Here is a 14,550-nt window from a genome sequence, read left to right as displayed (position 1 = left end):
TGGTTCTTAACCTGGGTTCGATCGAACGAATGAATGACCGTCTATTCCTTAAGGTCGTTCCACACGAAGCGCCCATTCGGTCGTGAATGCCTTCTTCCGTCGGTGGCTTGGGTAGCCAAAAGCGGAGGAAAGCAAAACATGCTCGTTCAGCAGATGACCTTAGATGTCAACGATGAATGCCTCGGCCAATCCCCTTGAACTTCAGCAGAGCCAGCTTCAACAGCAGCTCTTGAACAACAGCGCTCTCCAACGTTTGGTGTCACCGTCGTACCGCACTCTCACTATTGCCAAGAAAGCCCTTGAGATACTCACACCGTTTGTTACAACGTATCTTTGTGAGCAATCCTTTGAGGATGGTGGACATGAAAACAAGAGAACGAACTTTGCTGAAAATGATATGAGAGTGGCACTTGCCAAGGTGACAGCATTTCTGAACTTGTATCTGAAAGGCAACAGCAAAAGTCATTGATTGCAGTAAATATTAGTTATTTATGAGTTATTGTTTTTCTTACAATTTGTGAGTGCTGCTGAGTTGAGTGTCCAGGGTCTCCAGTTCACTTTTGGCTAAGAAAGGAGAAAGAATACAACTAATGAACTGATCGACATTTGGTGGAGGCATCGCACCAAGAAAACACAGCAATGCGCCCACAAAGGCAAGAAAGAATGAGACCGCTGCAAGTAAACAAGTAAACATTGCAGGATTTAATTTAATCAACATGTTGCAAATGTGTTATGAGGATAGATTCAACATCCAGGCGGCAACCTCCAGTTTTGTCGAGTGAAGCCATTGCTGAAGTGTCTTAAAAGATGAATTCTCTCTAATGACCAGCAGGGGGCAACTCCTCCAGTTGCAAAAAGAAGTCTCTACTTCTCTCTTGATTTATTCCCTCAGTAAACATTGTAAACATGAGTTTATGGTCTCAATCTCTAGTTTAAAGTCTTCTTCAATGCAGCATGATGTTTATTTAGTAAATGATGTTCCTTTTAGAGTCAAATAGACCATAAAGCAGGGTAAGCTGTTAAATTCATCTAAGTCAAAAGCCTTATTATTTAGGTTCTCTGCAAGATATTTAGTCACCATCAGATTGTAGCATGATTACTAATGTGTTTTTTCGCCAGTCAACAGCCATGGATACATCCTTTTAAAATGACCCAGTGCATCACCTCACCTCAATAACAGCATTGTCTAGGTGGACTTGTATACGCTACCACACTGCTGTTTTTACGTCTACATCCTGATTGTCCCATCAGGTTTTAGCCTCTCAGTAGAAAATCTATCTAAGTATGCATTTGAGCAGCAGTGTTGATGAGCAGAAGAATGTCACTGTAAACTTACATATGTTACAATTTTAACGTACTGTATGTTCAATAATACAAGATATCATACCAGATGTACATCTGGTATGATATCTTGTATTATTGAACATACAGTATAGGGAGTGTGTGCGTGTACGAGCGTGTGTGTACGAGTGTGTGTGTGAGTATGTGTGTGTGATTTTGCTCATCAGCTGGTTGATCACTTCTTTGCAGTTGAAAGCCATGTAACGACAATGTGTATAGTGCATTAAATTACAGCTATTGAATTTTGTTGCAGAAGTGATGACTTTATCAATGTGAGGTAATAAATTGTTTAAGTATTGTGAGACACGTTTTGTGTTTCTGTCATGATGTCATTTTCTGCTGGCCAGCATGATGCTCTCAACAGGGACTTGACTTTAAAGTTTGAACAGTTTCATGTGCAATAAATGTTTATACGTGTACATGAAGAGGATGCATGGGGTCTGGGAGCGCTGTAATTTATGTAAAATAAAGAGAATGGATTCTGCATTATTCTGGTTTCAAGCAGTATTTCATTGTGATCAGGCTGGGACATGGATGAGGAACACTTCTTTAAAGGGCAACTTCAGCATTCTTCAACTCTTATTTCCCCATGTTTTTGTGTCTAAGTGTCTAATGGGGAAGACACCGGCTGTGATTTATTTGCTCTGGGCAACTCTTCACCGTCACTAAAAGTGCTTCTTTTTGCCACTGACAGGCTATTCTACGCGCCTGACAACATTATGTAAAGAACCCTGCAGAGAAATAAAATATTTTTCTTTACGTTTCGCTTTACATTTGTTGTTGTGTCTAACTTACGTTAGATCAGACATGCCATAATATAACCATGGCGGTTTCCTCTCTCCGTGACGTAAGTAAGCAGACATTTGTCGTAACATAGTTATTGGATGTGGGAAGGGGTTTAAAGACAGAAAGGAGATAAAGTAGGCCTGAATCCATGTTTCTTTGGATGACACCAAACAAAAATGTTGATTGGATCAATTATATCTATTATAACCAGCAGCGGTTCATTAATTACACAAAAGAGGCTCTTGGAGCACTAGGAGAACAGTTATAGGAAACAAGTAGAATGGCATGGTAAAATAGACAAGCATTACTTTGGATGATAGCTGAATGAGGCGGAACATTTTGGAGAAAATTGCTGTACTTATTAACCTAATAACACTGCACCAGATGGAACATTCACTTTGGACATGTCTAAAGAGGGCTAAAACAGGTAGGGATGGATGGCATCATACCCATTTTGAGATCGGTCGTCACAAAAGATTAACCCAGATAAACATTGTGGCAACTGCAAGGATGGCAGAGTTTCAACTTGCTGGGATGGAATTAATTTCATTATAATAAAAAGAGGCATCTTGTAAATCTTCACATTTGTTTCCAATCGAGCATTTCATTCATCTGCCTTTGTAAAAAAGTGAAATGTGATCCTGGGGTGTACTATCCATATTATCCATGTGAATGTACTACAGCCCCTGACACTCAAACCCTTCATATTTAATTCCCCTTAAGTAGAAACAAGTTTGCGTTGGATTCCTGATAAATAAAGCCTTTTTTCTGTCTAAATAATATGGCTACCCGAGCAACTACGTGAAACCACTCAGCTCTGTTCAAACCATCAGAGAATGTTTGCCTTTTGGAAGAATTCAACAGATACAAGGACATTGTGGACATTCAACAGAAGAGTGTAGCAATACAAAAGTACAGTGCAGACGTCGAGCAGAGCTGAGATTCTGCATAGCTTCAGCTTCTGGCTCAGGGTAAAAGGAATGTCCTCCATACTGCTGTACATGTCCAACAGGTAACTGTAAGAACTCTCTTTCCCACTCTTGTTACTCGCTCTCCAACATTGTTAACAAACCACGAGTTATGAGCCCTGTTTTTCTCAAGTATGAAAACGACGAGACTGACGAAATCAATATATGTGCTGTAAAAATGCAAATGACCCCTTTGGCATTTCCCTCTGTCATTTATAGCTCATGACAGGCCGTGGTATGTTGTGAAAATAGCACAGCTAAAGGATGTCGTACGGCCCGACACGAACTAGTGACCAAGTATGTGTGGGGCCCACAGTAATGTTGGACATGACACCCCCATATTCTGATGTATTTATTATTTTTGCTTTTGTTTGCTGATTGATTTGTTGGTCATCACCTGGCATGTGTTCACCTGCATGGCAACTACAGTGAGTAATGGGTTAATGTTGGGTTGCAGTGAGTGGAGCTCATTCTGGCGCTTCGGGCAGCTTGGGGGTCCTTCGGGTGAAAAGAGAGAGCAACGTGATGCTTGCGTCAGATGACCAAAGCCACCTGCAGGGTGCAGTCAGCGCTGAAGTGAATGTGTTTCTGTACTTTCAGTAAAACTATTATTTAAAAACTTATGCACGCCTGGAAGTCCCTTTTTGTCCGAGTGTGCAACAAATATTGGAGGCACTGCTGGGATCACTAACGTCGGGCTCAGTGTGACAGGAACCGGGATTTGATGACGACGTTCGCACGCAGCCACTTTGGCGCGGCTACGTCAGCGAGCATGGACATTGAGGAGCTGGCAGAGACCGTGTCTCAGAGACTGTGGTGGTTGCAACTGAACCAGCTCAAAGAGGTATGCCATGGACAATGTCATTAATGATGAAGATGAGGAAATTGCAATGCATTTCTTAAGGACAATGTTGGAAACAGTTGAGCAAATAGCAGACAATACTGGAAACACTGAAAATGAAGGAAATACAGAAAGTACAGCACAAGACAGCCAGAAAACAACTGAAGAAGTTAGTTTAGCTGAAAAATACTCACAGCTCCAGCTAAATAGTCAAGTTCTGCAGGATGAGGTGAAGAGACTGAGTGAAAGAGTGAGCATTGCATCTTCAAGGCAAGCTCCAGCTTCGCCAAATGTGCTATTTACACCTGTGAACAGACCCCCGGAAGTGACAATCAGGAGAGAATTCAAGATCTGTGGCCAGATTGGGGAAAAGGGACAGAAGGACAGACTCTCGCAGCTAGTGTAGAATCAGAGAGACAGTCTAAACAAAGGAGGAACATTAGCAACAAAGTAACAAAAGTGAATGAACTACAGACAGAAATGCAGATCAGTCAGCAGCAACAGGATGCAGCCAAAGCCAAAATTGGGGTTCAGGAGCATTCAGCAGAAGTCGTAAAACTCAAGAGTCACAGAGCACCGGCTGTCACCAGTTCAAGAGACTCAGAGCTTTATGAAACAGTCAGGTTGCTGAGAGAAGAAATGGCAGAAATCAAGAAAAGCATAACTAACATCCAAGGGCCCGGACGCCAAGTAAGAGTAAGTACTAAGAGAGGATGTAGAGTGTGTCAGGAGCAGGGGAAGGGTGATCAGTGTGAACACTGCTTTAAGTGTGGTCAGACAGGGCACCTTTCAAGAGGCTGTAGAGCACAAAGGAAATCTGACGGCTTGAATGTGACCATCCAAACAGTTGCACCTCCAGAATCCTTAGCTCCAGGTCAAACTGACCCAGATGAGAAAGTGCACGAGCTTCTGTGTGACCGAATCAGGCAGCTGGAGGCGGAGCTGGAGGAAAGTGGGAAGACTGAACGGACGGTTGGTGCTACTTATGCAAGCCATCTCTCATTACATCGCCAAGCCAAGCTAAAGGCTCTTATTGGGAAAAAGTGCATGGTGGACTGTTTCTTTGAGGGAGTAGCAACACATGCATTGTGGGACACAGGTTCACAGGTCACAATTATCAACGAAAATTGGAGAAAGTGCTGTCTCCCACATATCCGGCTACGGAGCATGAGTGAACTCCTGGATGACGACCAGACCCTCGTGGGCAAGGCAGCAAATCAAACACCTATACCTTTTGCTGGCTGGGTGGAGCTGAAGTTCAAGTTGGCATCAAGTAAAGGTCCACAGCCAGAGCTACTTGTGCCAGTGCTTGTTTCTAACGAGCCAGGAGTAGCAGACCCACCGATTATTGGCTACAATGTGATTGAGCATCTGGTCATGAGTGGAATGGAGCAGCATCCAGAAATTACACCTGATGTAGTAAAAGAAGCTTTCTCCATAGACTGTAAAAAAGCAGATGTGTTGATCCATCTAGTGCAGAGCCGTGACCGGAATGACAGGGAAGGAGTGGTGAAAGTCGGGAGGCTAAAGACAGTGATTCCAGCAGGCCAGACCAGAGAGGTGAAATGTTGTGTTAGGACAGGTCCCCTCTCCACAAAACAGGAAGTCCTTTTTGAACCTGAGGAGATCCCAAAGTGGCCAGAGGGGTTGAATGTTACTGACACTGCCATCTGCCTGCAGAAGGGAAATTGGTCTAGAGTGGCTATCCCTGTCACTAATGAAAGCAACCATGACATTACTCTCACCCCTCGCACAGTGCTGGGACAGCTGCAACAAGTCAAAGCTATATATCCAGTGGATGTAAGACCAGCTAGCGCTAGTGAAAACACCGCTCATGCTAGTGATTACACAGCCAAAACAGCCAACAATCCTGAAAATCACCAAGAACATCACAAACAGGATTTATGGGACCCTCCAGTGTCAGTAGATCACCTGACTGATAATAAGGAGTTACAGTAATCTAGTCTAGAGGTAACAAATGCATGAACTAGTTTTTCTGACTGATTGGACGTGCTGACGTACTGCGGTAAGCGTGTTGCCTCACTTCCGGTTCTCAGCGTAGTTGATAGCGTACTTTTCGCAGCTCCAGCGAAAACTAGTGAATTGTGTGACATTCTTTATTATAGCGGCTAATTACCTGTTTTACACTTAAAACACTTGAACACTCATATCACATCTTAATTCAGCGACTTTTCGCTTAAGCCAACAGTTTACACGTTGTTCAGTTCTGCTAACGCTAGCTAGCCTCATTTAGCTTAGCAGCTAGCGATGGCGCTCCTCTCTCCTTCTCTCTCTCCTGCTCTCTCTCCTCCTCCCTCCTGCTCAGTGTGTCTCATGTTTAGCCATGCCTCTGCCTCCTTTACTGATACGGGTACATGTAACAAATGTAGTTTGTTTGTTAGGTTGGAGGCGAGGCTCAGTGAGTTAGAGGCCCGGTTCCGCACCATTGAAGCTCAGTCGTTAGCTACTGTAGTTAGCCAGCCCACCCCCGTAGTCGGTGCGGGCCAACCAGACTTAGCTCCTGCTAGCTGTCCCCCGGCAACCCCCGAGCAGCCGGGAGGCTGGGTGACTGTCCGAAGGAAGCATAGTTCTATGTCGAAGCACACGGGGCACCACCAACCGCTTCATGTTTCTAACCGGTTTTCCCCGCTCAGCGACACACCCGCTGAGAAACCAACTCTGGTGATCGGCAGCTCCATTCTGAGAAACGTGAAGTTAGCGAAGACAGGGGCCATAGTTAACTGCATCCCCGGGGCCAGAGCGGGCGACATAGAATCCCATTTGAAACTGCTGGCTAAGGCTAAACGTAAATACCGTACGATTGTTATTCACGTCGGCGGTAATGACACCCGATTACGTCGCTCGGAGGTCACTAAATTGAACGTGGAATCGGTGTGTTCGTACGCAAAGACGATGTCGGACTCCGTAGTATTCTCTGGCCCTCTCCCTAATCTGGTCAATGATGAGATGTGTGTGTGTGTGTGTGTGTGTGTGTGTGTGTGTGTGTGTGTGTGTGTGTGTGTGTGTGTGAGTGTGTGAGTGTGTGAGAAGTGATGTAACGTTAAAATAAGTATGATTGTTTAGTGAACGTTAACATTATGACAATGTTTTCATCTGTCATTAGTGAAGCTGTAATGTTAACGTTAGCATGAGATTACCAGGTGATGACATTGTATGTGGCTCTTTTTTGGAAGAGGGGGAGGTGGAAGACTGCTTTGGTAGCATATGATTTTCCTGTAGGCATAGGGACCTGAGACTAAATAATAATAATGATGATATTATTAATTAATAATAAATTAATTAATAATAAGTCAATGGTTGATAGTTGTGTGTTTTAGGCTGCTGTTTTTTGTGTCGGCTGTGTGGGTAACCAATGACTGTAGTAGTTATAAAACCATTTGATTAGCTGATGCCCTGAGTCACTGTTTTATGTGTCACTGTTTGCACTACTGATACATGATATTTGTGGGTGCTGATATTTTGATTTATTAATCTTTTGCAGGGGCTCCACCAGGGATGTTGGGCCCAATGAAAATATATCACACTGGGTCCCACCATCACACACAGGCAACGCCAACCATGTGCTGTTTCTGTAACCACACCTCTACCTGTGAAGGCTTCAATTATCTTATAGTCCGATACTAACTTTGCAATATCTACTGACACTGAGCTGTGATAATATAACACTGTGAAGACATGCAGGAAACATTCTGCATACTGATATAAATTAGATTTTCTGTTAAAATCCATTAATGATGTTTTTTTATTAACATAACTAATGTTCTAATATTTTTTTCAGGGCCCCTGTCATTCACGGGCCCTCAGAATTGTCCTAACTTTTCGCCCCCTAATGGCGCCTCTGACCTTTTGTGTAATAAAAGCTGGTTAAAATACATGAAAAAGTACTTGTCCCCATTTTTTATTTCATAATGATAATATGTAAAGATTTTTCACCGCCGCATTGAAAATGTCCCCGATTTTCATTTCAGAAATCTGGTCACCTTAATGTATAGCCGCATGTCATCATTCCGCCGCTGGCTGTCGAGGTGGTGTCCTGCAAACAATGTGGGCTTCGTAGACAATTGGCATACTTTCTGGGGAAAACCTGGTCTGATTAGGAGAGACGGCATCCATCCTACTTTGGATGGAGCGGATCTCATCTCTAGAAATCTGACCCAGTTCATTAGTGGACCTAATCCATGACCCAGAGTTCAGACCAGGAAGCAGAAGCAGAGTCGCAGTCTTTCACACCTCTCTGCGCTTCCTTTGGAGCAGTTACCCACCCACTTACCCACCCAAAACCCTATAGAGACTGTGTCTGCCCCACGGCCACTTCAATTATTTAAAGTCAACAGAAGAGGAGTTATACAAAATAACTTAATAAAAGTTAAGGCAACCGATGCAACAGTGCATCAAAACAGGACAGTTAAATGTGGACTCTTAAATATTAGATCTCTGTCATCTAAGGGTGTACTTGTAAATGATTTAATATCAGATAATCATATTGATTTATTTTGTCTTACTGAAACCTGGCTGTGTCATGAAGAGTATGTTAGCCTTAATGAATCAACTCCTCCAAGTTATATTAATACTCATATTCCTCGAGGCACAGGCCGAGGAGGTGGAGTAGCAGCTATCTTTGACTCAAGCCTATTAATAAACCCTAAACCTAAATTAAATTACAACTCATTTGAAAGCCTTGTTCTTAGTCTTTCAAACCCGAGCGGGAAAGCATTAAAGTCAATTTTATTTGTTATAGTGTATCGTGCACCAGGTGCGTATTCTGAATTCCTATCTGAATTCTCAGAGTTTTTATCTAGTTTAGTCCTTAAGACAGATAAAGTTATTATTGTAGGGGATTTTAATATTCATGTGGATGTGTATAATGATAGCCTTAGTACTGCGTTTGGTTCATTATTAGATTCTATTGGCTTCTGTCAGTGTGTACATAAACCGACTCACTCTTTTAACCATACCCTCGACCTTGTTCTGGTTTATGGTATTGAAGTAGAAAATGTAATTGTCTCTCAACAGAACTCTCTTTTATCGGACCATTTTCTAATAACCTTTGAATTTGTTCTACCAGAGTGTACGCCATTAGGCAAAAGTTTCTACACTAGATGTCTATCTGATAATGCTGTAGCTAAATTTAAAGAAGTGATTTCTTCAGGGTTTTATTCAGTACCATTGCTCAATATAACAGAGGACTCCTACGCTAGCTTTAGTCCGTCTCAGATTGACCATCTTGTTGATAGTGCTGCATGCTCACTGCGAATGACACTAGACTCTATAGCTCCTCTAAAAAAGAAGCTAATAAAAGAAAGGAGGTTTGCTCCATGGTATAATCCTCAAACCCGCGATTTAAAGCAAATATCGCGAAAACTTGAAAGGATATGGCGTTCCACCAATGTGGATGAAGCGCGGTTAGTCTGGCGAGACAGTCTTAAAATATATAAGAAGGCACTCCGTAATGCTAGAGCAGCCTATTATTCAGCATTAATAGAGAAAAATAAGAACAACCCTAGGGTTCTCTTCAGCACTGTAGCCAGGCTGACAGAGAGTCACAGCTCTGTTGAGCCGTGTATTCCTATAAACCTCAGTAGTAGTGACTTCATGAACTTCTTTAATGATAAGATTCTAACTATTAGAGAAAAATAATCTACTGCCCTCAACCAGTACCGATCGATCCATAGCTGTAGAACCTGAAATATATTTAGATGGCTTTTCTCCCATCGACCTTCAACAATTGACTTTAACTATTTCTAAGTCTAAACCTTCCACCTGTCTCTTAGACCCGATTCCGACTAGGCTGCTTAAGGAAGTTTTACCTTTAATTAGCAACTCCTTATTAGAAATTATCAATCTGTCTTTACTGACGGGCCATGTACCACAGGCCTTCAAACTAGCTGTAATTAAACCTCTTCTTAAGAAACCTACTCTAGATCCAGAGGTGTTGGCTAACTATAGACCTATATCTAACCTTCCGTTCCTCTCTAAGATCCTTGAGAAAGCAGTAGCAAATCAGCTCTGTGACTTTATGCATAACAATAGTTTATTTGAGGATTTTCAGTCAGGATTTAGAGTGAATCATAGCACAGAGACAGCACTGGTGAAAATTACCAATGACCTTCTAATAGCTTCAGACAAAGGACTTGTCTCTGTACTTGTATTGCTAGACCTTAGTGCTGCATTTGATACCATTGATCACCAAATCCTATTACAGAGATTGGAGCATCTAATAGGCATTAAAGGAACCGCACTTAGCTGGTTTAAGTTGTATTTATCAGACCGATCTCGGTTTGTATATGTAAACAATGAAAGCTCGATGAAAACCAGGGTTAGTCACGGAGTTCCACAGGGGTCTGTTCTTGGACCTATTTTATTTACCTTATATATGCTTCCCTTGGGGAATATTATCAGAAAACACTCAGTAAACTTTCATTGTTATGCAGATGATACCCAGTTGTATCTATCAATTAAGCCAGACGAAACTAACCAGTTCTCTAGACTTCAAGCATGTCTTACGGACATAAAAACCTGGATGACCTGTAACCTTTTAATGTTAAACTCTGAAAAAACAGAAGTTATCCTACTAGGTCCAGATCACCTTCGAATTCAATTATCTAACGATATAGTTTCTCTAGATGGCATTGCTCTAGCATCCAGCACTACCGTTAAGAACCTTGGAGTTATCTTTGACCAGGATCTGTCTTTTAACTCTTATATAAAACAGATCTCAAGGACAGCCTTTTTCATTTTTACGTAACATTGCGAAAATCAGGCAAATCCTGTCTCAAAGTGATGCAGAAAAACTAGTTCATGCATTTGTTACCTCTAGACTAGATTACTGTAACTCCTTATTATCAGGCTGCTCTAATAGGTCTCTTAGATCTTTACAGTTGATCCAGAATGCTGCAGCACGTGTTCTAACAAAAACTAAGAAAAGAGATCATATTACTCCAGTATTAGCTTCTCTGCACTGGCTCCCTGTTAAATCAAGAATAGAATTTAAAATTATTTTACTTACCTACAAAGCTCTAACTGGTCAGGCACCGTCTTATCTTAAGGAACTTATAGTTCCATATTACCCAACTAGAGAGCTGCGCTCAATCAATGCAGGGTTACTTGTGTTTCCTAGAGTATATAAAAGTAGGATGGGAGCCAGAGCCTTCAGTTATCAGGCTCCTCTTCTGTGGAACCAGGTTCCAGTTTCAGTCCGGGGGGCAGACACACTCACCACTTTCAAGAGCAGGCTTAAGACCTTCCTTTTTGATAGCTGGTTCAGGTTCGCCTTGGTCCAGCCCCTAGATATGCTGCTATATGCCTAGACAGCCGGGGGACTACCTAGGATACGCTGAGCTCCTCTCTCCTCTTCTCTCCCTCCTTCTTTATGTATTAATCTCCTATTTATGCACATTACTGATTTTGCTTCTTCCCCGGAGTTCTTGTGCTTTCTCGCCTCGCAGGTTCCCAGGAATCGGGGTTATATTTGGACTGTCATCGTGCCACCTACTGAGGCCCTGCTGACACCCACTACTACTACCACTATCATTATTAGTCACATTACTATTATTATTGCCTGTACTATTACGCTTATTGACTTGCTTCCACCCTGGAGTCTTTGTGCTTTCTCGCTTCGCAGGCTTCTATAAATCGTGGCTGTACCTGGACCGTGGATGTGCATCCTGCTACGGCCCTGCTGACACCGACTGCTAACACCATTATTATTATTACTAGTCACATTACTATTACTATTACCTGTACCATTAAGCATTTTAGCTTTACTTCCACCCTGAAGCCCTTTTGCTTTCTCGTTCTGCAGGTTTCCATGAATCGTTGTGGTACCTGGACCGTAGTCGTGCCTCCTGCTGTGAGCCGACTGACACCCACTGCTACTTCGATTATTATTATTAGTCACATTACTATCCCTATTTTCATGGCTATAATTCTACTGTAATAATTGCTGCTGTTATTATAAGTAGTCTTATTATATGAATCATTTATGTCATATACATTGAATGTGTTGTATCTAAGAACTGTTATGCTGCTCATTCTGTACACATGACATCTATTGCATTCTGTCCATCCTGGGAGAAGGATCCCTCCTCTGTCGTTCTCCCATAGGTTTCTTCCTTTTTTCTCCCTGTTAAAGGGGTTTTTTAGGGGAGTTTTTCCTGTGCCGATGTGAGGGAAGGACAGAGGATGTCGCATGTGCACAGATTGTAAAGCCCTCTGAGGCAAATTTGTAATTTGTGATTCTGGGCTATACAAAATAAACTGAATTGAATTGAATTGAATTGACTGAAGACCAGCAGGAAAAAGTGAGACAATTGTTAAGGGAAGAATGTGCTGCATTTTCAAAGGACGGGAATGATGTAGGATGTATCCCATCATTGCAGTTGAAAATCAGACTGAGTGATACAACTCCTGTAAGGCGCACCTACATCTCTGTACCCAAACCGCTTCACAAGGAGGTAAAGGAGTACTTAGAGGACCTGCTGAATAGAGGATGGATTCAAAAATCCCGGTCCCCATACTCTTCACCAATAGTCTGTGTGCGTAAGAAGGATGGGAGTTTGCGTCTGTGTGTGGATTACAGGGAGCTGAACCAAAAATCCATTCCTGACCGTCACCCCATCCCCCGAGTGCAAGACATGCTAAACAGCCTGAGTGGGAGTGCATGGTTCTCTGTGCTGGACCAGGGCAAGGCTTACCATCAGGGTTTCCTGGAGGAAAGTAGCCGACCGCTTACAGCTTTTATTACACCTTGGGGCTTATATGAGCGGGTAAGGATCCCCTTCGGCCTGTCCTCGGCTCCAGCAGAATTTCAGCGCAGTATGGAGGAATGCCTTGCTGGTCTCAGGGATGAAACATCTCAGCCATACTTGGATGACAATCTGATCCACAGCAAATCCTTCGAGGACCATCTTCGAGATTTGAGAGAGGTGCTGCGTCGTTATCAAGCACATGGAGTAAAACTGACAGCTAAGAAATGTGAAGTATTTAAAGACAAAGTGAGATTCTTAGGGAAGATTGTGTCAAAAGATGGCTATTGTATGGATCCAGCAGAAATAGCACCAGTACAGGCACTTAAAGACCGAACACCTGAGACCGTAGGTGACTTGAGAAAAATGGTAGGATTTCTGTCCTATTACCACCCATACATCCCAAACTTTTCACGCATAGCCAAGCCGCTGTACAGTCTGCTGTCCACTGAAAAGACGCCAGGTGGCGGAGTTCAAAGACCAAATACAAATAGGAGCAAGGGGAAACATAAGAAGTCAGACCAGCTACCCTCAAGCCAGCCTATCACTTGGACAGAACAACATCAGGAAGTGCTCTGCCAGCTTCTAGAGCACCTGCTTCGTACACCACTCTTAGGTTACCCAGACTTTGAGAAGCCTTTTGTGTTGCACTGTGATGCATCTCAGGAGGGGCTTGGTGCTGTATTGTACCAGAGGCAGCAAGGCAAGCTGGTTGTCATTGGTTATGGGTCAAGAACACTAACTGCTCCAGAAACTAACTACCACCTCCACTCTGGAAAGTTAGAGTTTTTGGCCATGAAGTGGGCAATCTGTGAAAGGTTTAGGGAGTACTTGTACTATGCACCTTCATTTGTTGTCTACACTGACAATAATCCATTAACCTACGTCTTGACATCAGCAAAGCTGAACGCCACAACACACAGGTGGATTGCAGAACTAGCGGACTTTAGGTTCTCAATCAAATATCGGCCTGGAAAAACAAATGGAGACGCTGACGGCTTGTCGCGGATGCCGCTTGACATGGAGCACTACATCCACACATGCACACAGGAAATGGAGCCTGAGGTGATAGCAACTGTCACACAAGCACTGCAATTGGAATCCCACGAGCATGAGCCCTGGATGTGTCCAGGCACCATCACTGCAGCATGCAAGGACGTAGAAAGGGAGCGAGTAACATCTCCAGTGGCAGAGATCTCCATTGAAAACCTGAAGAAAGCACAAGAGGATGATCCAGTCATTGGCAAGGTGAGAGAGTATGTCATTTCAGGACAGTGGCCTCATCTGGGAGGAAGAGATAGGTGTAATGACATCTCTGTTCTAGTGAGGGAGAAAAACAAGCGAAGATGGTATCCTGTACAGGAAGTCAGTGACTCGAGCTCAACTATTGTTACCTGCAGCATTCCATCAGCTGATTTATAGAGAGCTACATGATGAAATGGGGCATCTCGGAGTGGAGCGGACACTCAGCCTGATCCGAGATCGCTTCTATTGGCCTCATATGCAAAGGCACGTGGAGCACTATGTTAGCAATGTGTGTAGCTGCCTCAAACGGAAGCGTCCGAACAAGCCAACCAGAGCACCGCTGGTGAATGTAGTGACCACATATCCTTTTGAAATGGTCTCAATAGACTACCTGCATCTGGAAAGCTGTAAAGGGGGATATGAGTATATCCTAGTTGTTATGGATCACTTCACGCGCTTCGCGCAGGCATACGCATGCACCAACAAGTCAGCAAAAACTGCAGCGGAAAAGATATTTGGTGACTTTGTGCTCAAGTTTGGATTTCCTGCCAAGTTGCATCATGACCAGGGCAGGGAATTTGAGAATAAACTGTTTTCCAAGCTC

The sequence above is a fragment of the Anoplopoma fimbria genome, chromosome 5 (genome assembly GCF_027596085.1).
Source record: "Anoplopoma fimbria isolate UVic2021 breed Golden Eagle Sablefish chromosome 5, Afim_UVic_2022, whole genome shotgun sequence".
Classification (NCBI taxonomy): Eukaryota; Metazoa; Chordata; class Actinopteri; order Perciformes; family Anoplopomatidae; genus Anoplopoma; species Anoplopoma fimbria.
Note: the sequence above shows the minus strand (reverse complement) of the source record.